Genomic DNA, 15,615 nt, shown 5'->3' with positions numbered 1-15,615 from the left:
GGAAGAGTTCTGCAAAAACCATGGAATCAAGCATGAATTCTCTGCTCCTGGAACTCCACAGCAAAATGGAGTTGTTGAAAGGAAGAATAGAACTCTCATTGAAGCTGCACGTACAATGCTTGAAGAAGCAAAGCTTCCAACCTATTTCTGGGCTGAAGCTGTGTAGACTGCTTGTTTTACTCAAAATGCTACACTCATTAACAAGCAAGGAAAGACACCATATGAGATGGTGAAGAAAAATAAGCCAAATCTGAAGTATTTTCATGTATTTGGATGCAAGTGTTTTGTTCTTAAGACTCATCCTGAACAGCTATCCAAATTTGATCTAAAAGCTGATGAAGGAATCTTTGTTGGATGTCCACTTTCCACAAAAGCCTTCAGAGTCTATAACTTGAGAACAAGAGTGATCATGGAGTCTATCAATGTCTCTTTTGATGACAAGAAGATTACTGGACTTGAAGACTTTATTAAACATGATCAGCTGAGATTTGAAAATGAAGACTCAAATTCTGATACTGATAATCCTGACAATCTAAGTCCTGATACTGCAAACTCTGATGGATTAAACTCTGACGTTATTGAAACTGTGGTGACTACGCCAAAGGAAGATGCACCTATGCAGGGGGAGCATACTCAAGATCTTACCACATTTCAAGAAGCATCAGAACATACATCTGGCTCTTTAAGTTCTGATTCGTCAAGTTCTGATAAGCCAAGTTCTGATAGTTCTAAAAATCTAAATTATGAAGAATCCAACTCAGAGATCATAGTTTCAGGGGGGCATCAGAAAATGAAAATGAAGACAGCATGGATCATGGGGGAGCATCCAGTTCAAGAGAAAACCTTCCATCTGCAAGGAAGTGGACTAAATCACATACACCTGATTTAATAATTGGAAATCCTGATGCAGGTGTCAGAACTAGAACAGGTACTTCAAATGAATGTCTTTACAATTCTTTTCTTTCTCAGACTGAGCCAAAGAAAGTGGAAGAAGCTCTTCAAGATGCTGATTGGGTGCAAGCAATGCAGGAAGAGTTAAATGAATTTGAAAGAAATAAAGTCTGGACCCTAGTGCCAAGACCAAAGAATAGATCTGTTGTTGGTACAAAGTGGGTATTCAGAAACAAAACTGACAGTGATGGTATAATTACAAGGAATAAGGCAAAGCTGGTTGCAAAAGGATATTCTCAACATGAGGGAATTGATTATGATGAAACATTTGCACCAGTTGCTAGGTTAAAAGCCATAAGGATATTTTTGCCTTATGCTGCTCACAAAAAAGTTTACTATCTTTCAAATGGATGTGAAAAGTGCTTTTCTCAATGGAGAATTGAAGGAAGAAGTATATGTTGAACAACCTCCAGGCTTTGTAGTTTCCAAATATCCAGATTATGTCTACAGGCTTGATAAAGCACTTTATGGACTTAAGCAAGCTCCTAGAGCATGGTATGAGACTTTAGCTCAGTTTCTTCTGGAAAGTGGATTTAACAGAGGAACTATAGACAAAACACTGTTCTACCTCAACCATGGAAAGGACTTACTTCTGGTCCAGATTTATGTTGATGATATCATTTTTGGGTCTACAAATGACAGACTTTGCAAAAAGTTTGCCAAACTGATGCAGTCAAGGTATCAGATGAGTATGATGGGGGAACTTAGCTATTTTCTGGGCCTTCAAGTCAAGCAGAATGAAGAAGGCACTTTTATTTGTCAAACTAAGTATACCAGAAACTTGCTGAAGAAATTTGAAATGCAAGATTGTTCAAGTGCATCCACTCCCATGGCCACTGCAACAAAACTGGACAAGAATACTGGTAAATCAGTAGATATTACTGATTACAGATGTATGATTGGCTCTCTACTCTATCTAACTGCTAGTAGACCTGATATCATGTATGCTACCTGTCTTTGTGCAAGATTTCAAGCAGATCCAAGAGAACCTCACTTAACAGCTGTGAAAAGAATTTTCAAGTATCTTAAGGGAACAGCTGATCTGGGATTGTGGTATCCCAGAGAATCAGATTTTAAACTAATATGTTACTCAGATGCAGATTTTGTAGGTTGCAAAATTGACCGGAAAAGCACAAGTGGAAGCTGCCAATTTCTTGGAGGCAGATTGGTTTCTTGGTTTAGCAAGAAATAAAAGTCAATTTCCACATCAACTGCAGAAGCAGAGTACATTGCTGCAGGAAGCTGTTGTGCACAGATTCTTTGGATGAAGAATCAGTTACTGGATTATGGGTTAACATATTTCAAAATCCCTATTTACTGTGATAATCAAAGTGCTATTGCTATGACAGGTAATCCAGTTCAACACTCTATGACAAAGCACATCAGCATCAGGTACCACTTCATAAGGGAACATGTGGATGAAGGTACAGTGGAATTACATTTTGTTCCAACAGATCAACAACTAGCAGATATCTTCACAAAACCACTGTGTGAAGCTACTTTTACAAGATTGGTAAATGAACTTGGAATAGTTTCAGGTTCTTTCTCTAAATCTGCTTAGTTTTGTTCTGATGCATCAGACTTTATGATCAGTATTTACAGAATTTACTCTCTTTGTGTATTCTGTGCTTAATTGAAAATTTGCTTAAGTACTGACTATTGTCTGATGTAAGTTTCTAAACTCTGAAAATGATATGTCTGTTTATGTAACTATTCAATCCTATGAGGATACCTGTGCTAGATGTTGACCTAGTAGTCTTCAATAAACTAGGGATCCCATGTCAGAAGTAATTATTTCTGTGGAAATCTATTGACACAAGTAAATTCTGATATTGAGCTTAGTTGAGTTTACTTTGTCTATCTTATTACTAAGTCACAAACTAGAATATTGCTTCTCATCTGTTAAGTTCTGATGCTAGTAAATCTGTTTGGATGTACTAAGTGCTGATAAACCTCACTTATCAAAAGAAAAAGAAAAAGAATCAAGGATTAAAATTCAGGTACTCCTTTGAGATCTAGAGTACAAATGTGGAAGGAACGACCCAAGTGCATTGCTGGTATTAAGTAAATATGCATCAGAAAAGCAAAATATTTTCTTGGTGACTTTTCACACTCTATGATTATTGGAGAAATACTCTGATAATAGCATAAATTTTGATAAGCAGTCGTGACTCACTTACACTGAGAAGCCACTGCAAAAAGGAATTTAAAAAGATGCACAAAATTAGCACAAAATAGTTGAGGTGAACTCAAGCATGAACTCATTCAATAGGAGGTTTCAGAATAATGAGAGGTTTTTAGTAAAGTTTTAGTTATGCCTTATTTCTAAGATATACTGAAGTGAATCAGACTTTACTCTTTGTCTGATATTTAGCTTAATGCACACACTAAACACTCCATATGAATGATGAAAATAACTGTGGTGATCTATGTTATTTTAGATGAACAGTTTCTATGTCACATTGCACAACTTCTGAGGACAAGTTCAGATTGCACGTTCTGATGATTAAGTTCTGAAGAATCTATATCAGAATTTGTGTGAGGACTTACTAAGATAGGCATTCATTTTTCGAGTTAAGAAATCATGTTCTGATAACTGTTAAGTTCTGATATAAGTCTAAGTTCTGATATTAAATTCTGATTCGTTACTTGACTTATTTGTGGATAAAATCTAAAAACAGTTTCATTTTAAATCAGACCATATTTGGGTAGAATATTAACAGTCAAAATCATTAGGGAAAGTGGTTCATGTACCTGTACAGTAATGTTTACTTGTTACTTGTGCGCATTAAACCCTGACTTACACTTCCAATGACTGTTTTTTGTCTTCCCAGTCTAGGGAGACGAGGTAGAATTAATTCTACCTGTCAGCATTAAATTTCCTTGCGTCTCCTGGCATTCTTTTGCCTATATAAACAACCTCTTCACATCAGCCTTCACATCAACTCTTTAATCACAAAACTCATCTCCAATTTCTTTATATCAAAAACACCATGGTCAATTATAATATGTTTTTGAACTATGAAACATTCAACATGGAGCTGAGCTGTGAAGCCTGACAGCAGGAATGGCACGTCACTATCATTCCTGATGAGATATGGGACTTAGTTCCCCAGGAGGTACTCACCCACCTCCTGTTCTTCTACATGGATTACCATCGCCATCAGGAGTGATTGGAGGAGGAAAGGCTGGAAGCTTTCCGCCAGTAAGAGCGAATCATCCGACTCGCTATTCAGTTTGTCGAGAGTAGGAAGAAGATAGAAATGTAGTTTATTTTGCTAGATTCTGTCAGCTTATATATAACTTTTGCTGTACTAATCCTCCTCAATTAGCCAGTACCTTAAATTCACCATTCAAAATTACAAAACGAGCTTTTAATGACCTAGTAAATGCTGATCTTAAGAAAAGGGTGGTTAGACCTTTACAGATTCCTCAGTCTGTAAAACAGATCTTGGTAAATGCTGATCCTGATACCTACAGATTTGTTTATCCTGATGTCCAACCAACAACCACCTCCCAAACACCACCTCAACCATCAGAATATACCACTCATACTACTCAACCTACCCTCAGACAATATCTCAAATCATATCTCTCCACTTCACAGATAGTTCAACCTTCATCCTCAGCACCTACTGTGAAGCCTTCATCTTCCAAGGCCAAGAGGACAAAGACTGTTTCTCAAACACCTCAGAAGAGAAGGAGGATTGTTTTGAGAGATGAATCTGATAGTGAGGAACAAGTTTCTACTTCAGACCCTGTTAATAAAGAAACTGAGAAAGTTCCTTCTCAGAAGGATTCTGTAATTGGGGGATCTAGGCTTCTCAAAAGGCTTAGAAGAATGACTGTTGATGAAACTCCCAAGGAATCCATATCTTCAAAGAGATACAAGAAACAAAGGGCAAAAAGGCCAGTTTCAGATGATGAGGAAGCAGCAGCTAAGGAAGAGGATCAGGAATCTCTGATTTCACAAGAACCAGAATCTGCTAAAGCTACTTTTTCTCCATTAACTCCAACTAAGGAAGCTGCTACTGATAAGGCCAACACACCATCTGTGTCTCCTAAGATTGTGTCTCCTGTTAATTCAGGCACAAGTGCTGATATTGATATCCAGAACTTGGTTGTGCCTGAAGTACTTTACTTAGAAGCTCCAACAGCAACTAATCCATCAACAACACCTGTTACTGATGCTGCTCAACCTCCAGAGTTATCTACTACACCTTCTCTGCATCTAGATGCTGATGATCAGAATATAGGTGAGCATCAGGATATGGCTGTTGATCAGAACTTGGAACCAGATCAGCAATTAGAGGATGATCCTGAAGCCTCCATTGCTACTCATACTGTTGTTTTATCAGAAGATACTGCTTCTGTAAGTTCTGATGCTGCAAATGCTGGAGATACTGGTGATGCTGCTCTAAATGAAGATGCTGATGAAGCAGGTCCTTCAGGACATGCTCCTCAACAAACTGTTCTTAAATCTGAACTTGTGAAGAAGTTTGTTACAAGAGAAGCACCAGTGCCTTGGAGTGAAACTCCTGCAGGACAGGAGTGGACTAAGGAATGAAACTCAGTTTCCTGTGTTCCAAATGCAAAGCATCTTGCTGAGCACTTGACTAAAGCTGATGAGAGGTTAATTACTGATGATGTCAAAACACAGCTTAGAGTCACTGCATTGAGTACTAAACATCTACAATGTTAGGTCACACACACACTGTAGAGGGGGTGAATACAGTGTAAAATACAATCAAATCGAACTTTAAAAACTCAAGTAACAGAAAACAAACTTTATTGAAACAATAAACTCTGTTACAGTATAGAACTGTTACCTCTCAGTGATGAATAAATATCACGAGAGCTGCTAGGGTTACAATGAATAATCTTCTCGAATATGATAACACTTATAGTGTAAACCCTATGTCTGTGTTTATATACTACACAGTTACAAGATAATCGCTAATTGATATGGAATATAATTCTGCTTCCTAAAATATATCAATCAGATATCTTTTCTTCCAAGTATTCTATTCTTCATAGAATTCCTTTTTCATGCATATCTCTTCTTATGTTTGTCTCGATCTTGTTTCCTTTAATTAGCTGCTGTCCTTATCTGATCGTCCTTCAGTACTTAAGTTCTGATATCCATCTTCTGATGATTATCTCCTGATAATATAAGTACTGATATCCTTAAGTCCTGACTTCCAGTAAGTACTGATTTATCCTGTTTAAGTAAGATCTGAAAACTAAACATAAATCATATTAGCCATGACTTTATCAAATATATCTAACAATCTCCCCCAACTTGTAAATTAGCATAATATACAAGTTTAACAGATATTTGATGTTGTCAAAAACATTAAGTACAAATACATAAGAATTAGACTAGATAACTACAACTTACATTCCTTAAAGCTTTACCAATCTTTAACTTCTGATAACAACTTCAGTCTGTACAAATATCAGAATTTAAGCAGTTGTAGATCTTGACTTGGCTTCATCTTCTGATCTCTCTGATGTCAGGAGTTGTTCTGAGATAGTTCTTCAACAAACATCTCTCAGCATATCTAAGTTCATCAATCATCCTCCTTTTAGCATCTTTAAGCTCTGCAGTATCTTCACCAATTTGAAAGATTGCAGCCCTGAGATCATTAATCTTAGCTTTTTTTATATCCTGATCCAGTCTGATCAAATAAGCTTTATCAGACTCAAGATTGAATTCCACAGCCCTGTAACCCAGAAAGGTAGTTATAATCTTAGTAGTGTTGGGCTTCATTTCAACTATATCACCCTTGTGATCTCTGTACTTTGGAACATATGTGCTGTCAGACTTAACAGAATAAAGCCTTTTCTGTCTCTGAATCTGATCCTTCAAATAGTTTGCAGCACTTCCTGTCAATCTGTCATTCACTTGAAGTAAGAATAGTACATGCTCCAATTCTTCAAAATACTTCAATGGAATGGCATTTTTCCTTATATGATAAACCCTACCATCTGTCATGAAGTACAACAAGATGTGTTCTTTCAAGTAGGTATGGTAGACCATTTGTACAGATTCTAGTTGATTCAATCTCTCAGGAGTTGCTCCAATACCTGGTTCACTCAACGAAGATGGATCATTAGTAGTGTTATGTATTCTTCTTTCATCAGCACTTCCCAATCGAGTTTTATCTCTTGCTTTCTTTCCAGTAACTACTCTTGCTTCAAAACCACTTGTAGCAGTCTTCAAAGGTTGAGTCTGTTTTGCTTTAGTGAATCCTGGTAGGAGTGTCTTTGATTTATCTTCTTATATCAAGTTAACTTGAGCTATGTCAGAGGTTACTTGCTTCTTCGGAATATCAGAACTTACTGTCTCTTGACTCTGAACAACTTGAGACATATCAGAGGTTGTCTTAAGAACTTTTCTTGAAGTCAGAGCAAGATCAGCATCTTCATCAGTAATTTCTTCATTCTCTGGAAGCACATAAACCTTGATAGGTTCACCAACCTTTTCTTTACCCTTGGATCTTGGATCTATCTGCAGTTGTGATTTAGCCAATGTTGCTTCAGTATTTGTCCTTTCTTTTATCACAATGCCTTTGAGTTTTGGAAGTATCTTTTTACCAGAAGCTTCAGATTTAGACTTGACTTTTTCTGATTTAAGTCTGGCTTCTTCTTCCACTAAACTCTCCAAGTCCATTCCTGGATTTTCCTGAAGAAATAACTGTCTTGACATTTCTTCATCAAGATCTAAAAGTTCATCAGAACTTATCCTTTTACCAGTAGCAGAACTAATCATTTTTCCAGTATCAGAACTTGTCCTGTGACTTGTGATTTCAGCTTTTCTTGATGAGAAACCTCTACCTTGATTATGACCTCTACCCATTCCAGAGTTTCCTTGGTCATCCTTTTCATCATCCTTCCCTTTCAGTGTCTTATCAGTCTTGCATTTGGACTTAATTACTTTCTCCCCCTTTTTGGCATCAGCAGGTAATAGAAGAGAGACAAGCAATTCCACTGAGGCTTGGATTTCATTAAGTTGAGATTGCTGAGAAGCTTGATTTTTTAGAATATCATCAATCCGAGCTTGTTGTTTCTCTTGAGTCTTCTCAATATAAGCAACTCGGTCAAAGGTAGGTTGGAAGAATTTTTTCTTGTCAATTTTCTGAATTTGTTCCTGTTTGATGAATTCTTCCTGAATCTTGTGTAGCTCTGCATGAGTAGTTAAATGGAGACCTTGTAGATGTTTAGTACTCAATGTAGTGACTCTAAGCTGTGTTTTGAAATCATCAGTATTTAACATCTCATCAGCTTTTGTCAAGTGCTCAGCCAGATTCTTTGCAGATGGAACACAAGTAATTGAGTTCCATTCCTTAGTCCACTCCTGACCAGCAGGAGTTTCACTCCAAGGCACTGGTGCTTCTCTGGTAACAAACTTCTTAATAAGTTCAGATTTAAGAACTGTTTATTTAGGGGCATGTCCTGAAGGACCTGCTTCATCAGTATCTGCTTGTAGAGCAGCATCACCAGTATCTCCAGCATTTGTAGCATCAGAACTTACAGAATCAGCATCTTCTGAAAAAATAACAGTATGCGAAGCAATTGAGGCTTTAGCATCATCTTCTAAGTGCTGATCTGGATCCAAGTTCTGATCAACAGCCATATCCTGATGCTCACCTATATTCTGATCATCAGCATCTAGATGCAGATAAGGTGTTGAAGATAATTCTGGAGTTTGAGCAGCATCAGTAACAGGTGTTGTTGATGGATTAGTTGCTGTTGGAGCTTCTAAGTAAAGTACTTCAGGCACAACCAAGGTCTGGATATCAATTTCAGCACTTGTGCCTGGAACAACAGGAGATACAGACTTTTGAACAGGAGACACAGATGGTGTGTTGGCCGTTTCAGTAGCAGCTTCCTGAGTTGGAGTTGATGGAGAAGCAGTGGCTTTAGCAGATTCTGGTTCTTGTGAGATCAGAGATTTCTGATCTCCTTAGTTGTTCCTTCCTCATCATCTGAAACTGGCCTTTTAGCTCTCTGTTTCTTGTATCTCTTTGAAGGTTGGGATTCCTTGGGAGTTTTAGTAGAAGTCATTTTTCTAAGCCTTTTGAGAAGCTTAGATCCCCCAATTCCAGAATCCTTCTGAGAATGAACTTTCTCAGCTTCTTTGACAACAGGTTCTGATGTAGAAACCTGTTCCTCACTGTCAGATTCATCTCTCAAAACAATCCTCCTTCTCTTTTGAGGTGTCTGAGGAACAGTCTTTGTCCTCTTAGGCTTGGAAGATGAAGGCTTCATAGTAGGTGCTGATGATGAGGGTTGAGCTTTCTGTGAAGTGGAGAGATATGATTTGAGATATGTTCTGAGAGATGGTTGAGTAGTATGAGTGGTATGTTCTGTTGGTTGCTGTGGTGTTTGAGATGTGGTGGTAGGTTGGATATCAGGATAAACAGATCTATAGGTGTCAGGATCAGCATCTACCAAGATCTGTTTTACAGACTGAGGAATCTGTAAAGGTCTAACCACTATTTTCTTAAGATCAGCATTTACCAAATCATTAAAGGCTCGTTTTGCAATTTTGAAATGTGCAGAGTGGTAGGTTGGGGTTCATCAGCACAACAAAAATTATATATAAGCTGACAAAATCTAGCAAAGTAAACAACATTCCTATCTTCTGTCATCCTATCCCCAATAAAACCTATCACAGCATTTGCAAAATCGAAATGAGTTTGGTTAATGAGTGCATACCCGATGTGCTGACTCATTATAGGGATTACATCAAAGTTGGAACACTTATTTCCAAAAGCTTTAGTGATGCAGTCGAAGAAGAAACTCCATTCCTTTCTGATATGAGCCCATTTCAACTGGCCAAGCTTTGCCAAACTCTGCTCATACCCCAAACTAGCCATTAATTCTTTAAGAGCTGATTCCTCCGGGGTTGAAAAATACATCCTTCTGGTAAATGTAGAGCCTTTCGAATTGTACCAGGAGTTACCACATGTGTAGAATCATCCACTTCGAAAACAATACTGGGAGTTCCATGTGTACCACCATTATCAAAGTGCCCAGTCCGCCAGAACGTCAGAACTTGTTTGCCGGAAAAGTCGGAAGGCTGGGTCAATGCATACCCGATTTCACTGTGTGCAAGAAGATCTTGCACAAAATGCAACTCAGATGGAGCTTCAGCATGATCAAGAATTGCAGCATAGTTTTTTGGAACAAATTTAGCTCCATCAATGATCAAATCCTTAGGTGCCATGAGAAAAATCGAGATTTAAGAGTGCCTGTTAGGTGTTTGATAAAATGTCTGTATGAAAAACCAACGTCAGGAGATGAAAGAGAGTAAAAGCAAAGAGAGAGATAAAGTTGAAAAAGTAAATAAAAGATTGTATAATCTTCTCTCTCTCTTACTTATACTTGGTAAAAAAATATAACCGTTGGACACCTGTCAGACATGCAGCAATAATGAATATTTAATGGGCACGGGAAAACAGTAATCATTACTTACCCACTTGCAGTTTTTCAAGGAAAAACCGTTCCACTTACCCTGTAATTCCATTAATCGAGGTAAATCAGTTTTAATTAAAAATTTAAACTGTTCCCACTTATTCAATTATTTTTCACTGCAACTCCAATATTCTGAGAAAAATTCAAGAATGAGAATGACCAAAATAAATCAAGTAAACAAGTACTGAAATTGTAAGATCAGAACTTAATTTAAATCAAAATAGAAATGGTCATCAGAACATGGATATATCAGGATTTATCAGTGCATTTAAGTTACAAACATCTCAGAGACAAAAACTTGCAATGAAAAAGGAAATTCCATTAATATATCGAGAAAATACATTCATGAAATTTAAATTACATCAGAGCTTTACAAGATTGTCCTAAACTTCTAAACCTAACATCAACAGCCATAGTCCTAGCTCAAGAAGCAGGGCAAGGCTGACGATGAAGAAAAACAGGAAGAAGAAAATAAGTTATTTCTTCTTTCTACTCTCGACAAACAGAATAACGAGTCTGATGATTCGCTCTTGCTGGCGGAGAGCTTCCCGCCTTTCCTCCTCCAATCGCTCCAGATGGCGATGGTAGTCCATGTAGAAGAACAGGAGGTGGGTGAGTACCTCCTGGGGAACTGAGTCCCATATCTCATCAGGAATGGCAGTGACGTGCCATTCCTGCTGCCAGGCTTCACAGCCCAGCTCCATGTTGAATGTTTCATAGTTCAAAAATATATTGTAATTGACCATGGTGTTTTTGATATAAAGAAAATGAAGGTGAGTTTGTGATAAAAGAATTGATGTATAGGCTGATGTGAAGTGGGTGTTTATATAGGCAAAAGAATGCCAGAAGATGCAGGGAAATTTAATGCTGACAGGTAGAATTAATTCTACCTCGTCTTCCTAGACTTGGAAAAAAGAAAAACAGTCATTGGAAAGGTAAAACATGGTTTAATGCGCACAAGAAGCAAGTAAAAAAGACTGTGCATGTACGAGTACCACTATCCCTAAATATAGTGACTGTTAATCTTCCACTTCAACATATTCTGGTTTAAACTGAGACTATTTTTAAATTTTATCCACAAATAAGTCAAGTAAAGGATCAGATTTTAATATCAGAACTTAGACTTATATCAGAACTTAACAGTTATCAGAACATAAATTCTTAACTCGAAAAATGAATGCATATCTTAGTAAGTCTTCACACAAATTCTGATATAGATTCTTCAGAACTTAATCATCAGAACGTGCAATCAGAACTTGTCCTCTAAATTTGTGCAATGTGACACAATAACTGTTCATCTAAAATAACATAGATCACCACAGTAATTTTCATCATTCATATGGAGTGTTTAGTGTGTGCATTAAGCTAAATATCAGACAAAGAGTAAAGTCTGATTCACTTCAGTACATCTTGGAAATAAGTCATAACTAAAACTTTACTAAAAACCTGTCATTATTCTGAAACCTGCTATTGAATGAGTTCATGCTAGAGTGCACCTCAACTATTTTGTGCTAATTTTGTGCATCTTTTTAAATTCCATTTTACAGTGGCTTCTCAGTGTAAGTGAGTCACGACTGCTTATCAGAATTTATGCTATTATCAGAGTATTTCTCCAGTAATCATAGAGTGTGAAAAGTCACCAAGAAAACATTTTGCTTTTCTGATGCATATTTACTTAATACCAGCAATGCACTTGGGTCGTCCCTTCCACATTTGTACTCTAGATCTCAAAGGAGTACCTGATTTTTAATCCTTGATTCTTTTCTTTTTCTTTTGATAAGTGAGGTTTATCAGCACTTAGTACATCCAACAGATTTACTAGCATCAGAACTTAACAGATGAGAAGCAATATTCTAGTTTGTGACTTAGTAATAAGATAGACAAAGTAAACTCAACTAGGCTCAATATCAGAAATTGCTTGTGTCAATGGATTTCCACATAAATAGTTACTTCTAACATGGGATCATTAGTATATTGAATATTACTAGGTCAGCATCTAGCACAGGTATCCTCATAGGGTCGAATAGTTACATAAACAGACATATGATTTTCAGAGTTTAGAAAGTTACATTAGACAACAGTCAGTACTTAAGCAAATTTTCAATTAAGCACAGAATACACAAAGAGAGTAATTTCTGTAAATACTGATCATAAAGTCTGATGCATCAGAACAAAACTAAGCAGATTTAGAGAAAGAACCTGAAACCATTCCAAGTTCATTTACCAATCTTGTAAAAGTAGCTTCACACAGTGGTTTTGTGAAAATATCTGCTAGTTGTTGATCTGTTGAAACAAAGTGCAATTCCACTGTACCTTCATCCATATATTCCCTTATGAAGTGGTACCTAATACTGATGTGCTTTGTTATTGAGTGTTGAACTGGATTACCTGTCATAGCAATATCACTTTGATTATCACAGTAAATAGGTATTTTGAAATATGTTAACCCATAATCCAATAACTGATTCTTCATCCAAAAAATCTGTGCATAACAGCTTCCTGCAGCAATGTACTCTGCTTCTACAGTTGATGTGGAAATTGACTTTTGTTTCTTTCTAAACCAAGAAACCAATCTGCCTCCAAGAAATTGGCAGCTTCCACTTGTGCTTTTCCTGTCAATTTTGCAACCTACAAAATCTGCATCTGAGTAACCTATTAGTTTAAAATCTGATTCTCTGGGATACCACAATACCAGATCAGCTGTTCCCTTAAGATACTTGAATATTCTTTTCACAGCTGTTAAGTGAGGTTCTCTTGGATCTGCTTGAAATCTTGCACAAAGACAGGTAGCATACATGATATCAGGTCTACTAGCAGTTAGATAGAGTAGAGAGCCAATCATACCTCTGTAATCAGTAATATCTACTGATTTACCAGTATCCTTGTCCAGTTTTGTTGCAGTGGCCATGGGAGTGGATACACTTGAACAATCTTGCATTCCAAATTTCTTCAGCAAGTTTCTGGTGTACTTAGTTTGACAAATAAAAGTGCCTTCTTCATTCTGCTTGACTTGAAGGCCCAGAAAATAGCTAAGTTCCCCCATCATACTCATCTGATACCTTGACTGCATCAGTTTAACAAACTTCTTGTAAAGTCTGTCATTTGTAGTACCAAAAATGATATCATCAACATAAATCTGGACCAGAAGTAAGTCCTTTCCATGGTTGAGGTAGAATAGTGTTTTGTCTATAGTTCCTCTGTTAAATCCACTATCCAGAAGAAACTGAGCTAAAGTCTCATACCATGCTCTAGGAGCTTGCTTAAGTCCATAAAGTGCTTTATCAAGCCTGTAGACATAATCTGGATATTTGGAATCTATAAAGCCTGGAGGTTGTTCAACATATACTTCTTCCTCCAATTCTCCATTGAGAAAAGCACTTTTCACATCCATTTGAAAGACAGTAAACTTTTTGTAAGCAGCATAAGCCAAAAATATCCTTATGGCTTCTAACCTTACAACTGGTGCAAATGTTTCATCATAATCAATTCCATCCTATTGAGAATATCCTTTTGCAACCAGTCTTACCTTATTCCTTGTAATTATGCCATCACTATCAGTTTTGTTTCTGAATACCCATTTTGTACCAACAACAGATCTGTTCTTTGGTCTTGGTACTAGGGTCCAGACTTTGTTTCTTTCAAATTCATTTAACTCTTCCTGCATTGCTTACACCCAGTTTGCATCTTGAAGAGCTTCTTCCACTTTCTTTGGCTCAGTCTGAGAAAGAAGAGAATTGTAAAGACATTCATTTGAAGTACCTGTTCTAGTTCTGACACCTGCATCAGGATTTCCAATTATCAAATCAGGTGTATATGATTTAGTCCACTTCCTGGCAGATGGAAGGTTTTCTCTAGAACTGGATGCTCCTCCATGATCCATGCTGTCTTCAATTTCATTTTCTGATGCTCCTCCTGAAACTATGCTCTCTGAGTTGGATTCTTCAGAATTTAGATTTTCAGTACTATCAGAACTTGACTTATCAGAACATGACGAATCAGAACTTGAAGAGCCAGATGTATGATCTGATGCTTCTTGAGATGTGGTAATATCTTGAGTATGCTCCCCCTGTAAAGGTGCATCTTCCTTTGGCGTAGTCACTACAGTTTCAATAACATCAAAGTTTAATCCATCAGAGTTTGAAGTATCAGGACTTATATTGTCAGGATTTTCAGTATCAGAATTTGAGTCTTCATTTTCAAATCTCAGCTGATCATGATCAATAAAATCTTCAAGTCCAGTAATCTTCTTATCATCAAAAGAGACATTGATAGATTCCATGACCACTCTTGTTCTCAAGTTATAGACTCTGAAGGCTTTTGTGGAAAGTGGATATCCAACAAAGATTCCTTCATCAGCTTTTAGATCAAATTTAGATAGCTGTTCAGGATGAGTCTTAAGAACAAAATACTTGCATCCAAATACATGAAAATACTTCAGATTTGGCTTCTTTTTCTTTACCATCTCATATGATGTCTTTCCTTGCTTGTTAATGAGTGTTGCATTCTGAGTAAAACAAGTAGTCTGCACAGCTTCAGCCCAGAAATAGGTTGGAAGCTTTGCTTCTTCAAGCATTGTACGTGCAGCTTCAATGAGAGTTCTATTCTTCCTTTCAACAACTCCATTTTGCTGTGGAGTTCCAGGAGCAGAGTATTCCTGCTTAATTCCATGGTTTTTACAGAACTCTTCCATTATCAAATTCTTGAACTCAGTGCCATTATCACTCCTTATTGTCTTCACAGAATCTTTGACCAATTTATCCAGTTATTTGTCATGATCAATCAAGATAGATGCAGTTTCACTTTTTGTGTGCAAGAAATACACCTATGTGTATCTGGTGAACTCATCCACTATGACCATAACATATTTCTTCTTTGCAATAGACATGACATTTACTGGACCAAATAGATCAACATGTAGTAGGTGATAAGGCTCAAGAATTGATGATTCAGTCTTGCTCTTGAATGAGGATTTTCTTTGTTTAGCCTTCTGACAAGAATCACAAAGGCCATCAGGAGCAAATACTGACTTTGGCAGTCCTCTCACAAGATCTTTCTTGACTAATTCATATATATTGTTGAAATTTAAATGAGAGAGTTTCTTGTGCCAATTCCAGCTTTCTTCAATTGATGCTCTACTCATCAGACAGATTGCAAAACCATCAGTACTTGTTGAAAGCTTAG

Source organism: Apium graveolens, chromosome 9 (genome assembly GCF_009905375.1).
Source record: "Apium graveolens cultivar Ventura chromosome 9, ASM990537v1, whole genome shotgun sequence".
Classification (NCBI taxonomy): domain Eukaryota; kingdom Viridiplantae; phylum Streptophyta; class Magnoliopsida; order Apiales; family Apiaceae; genus Apium; species Apium graveolens.
Note: the sequence above shows the minus strand (reverse complement) of the source record.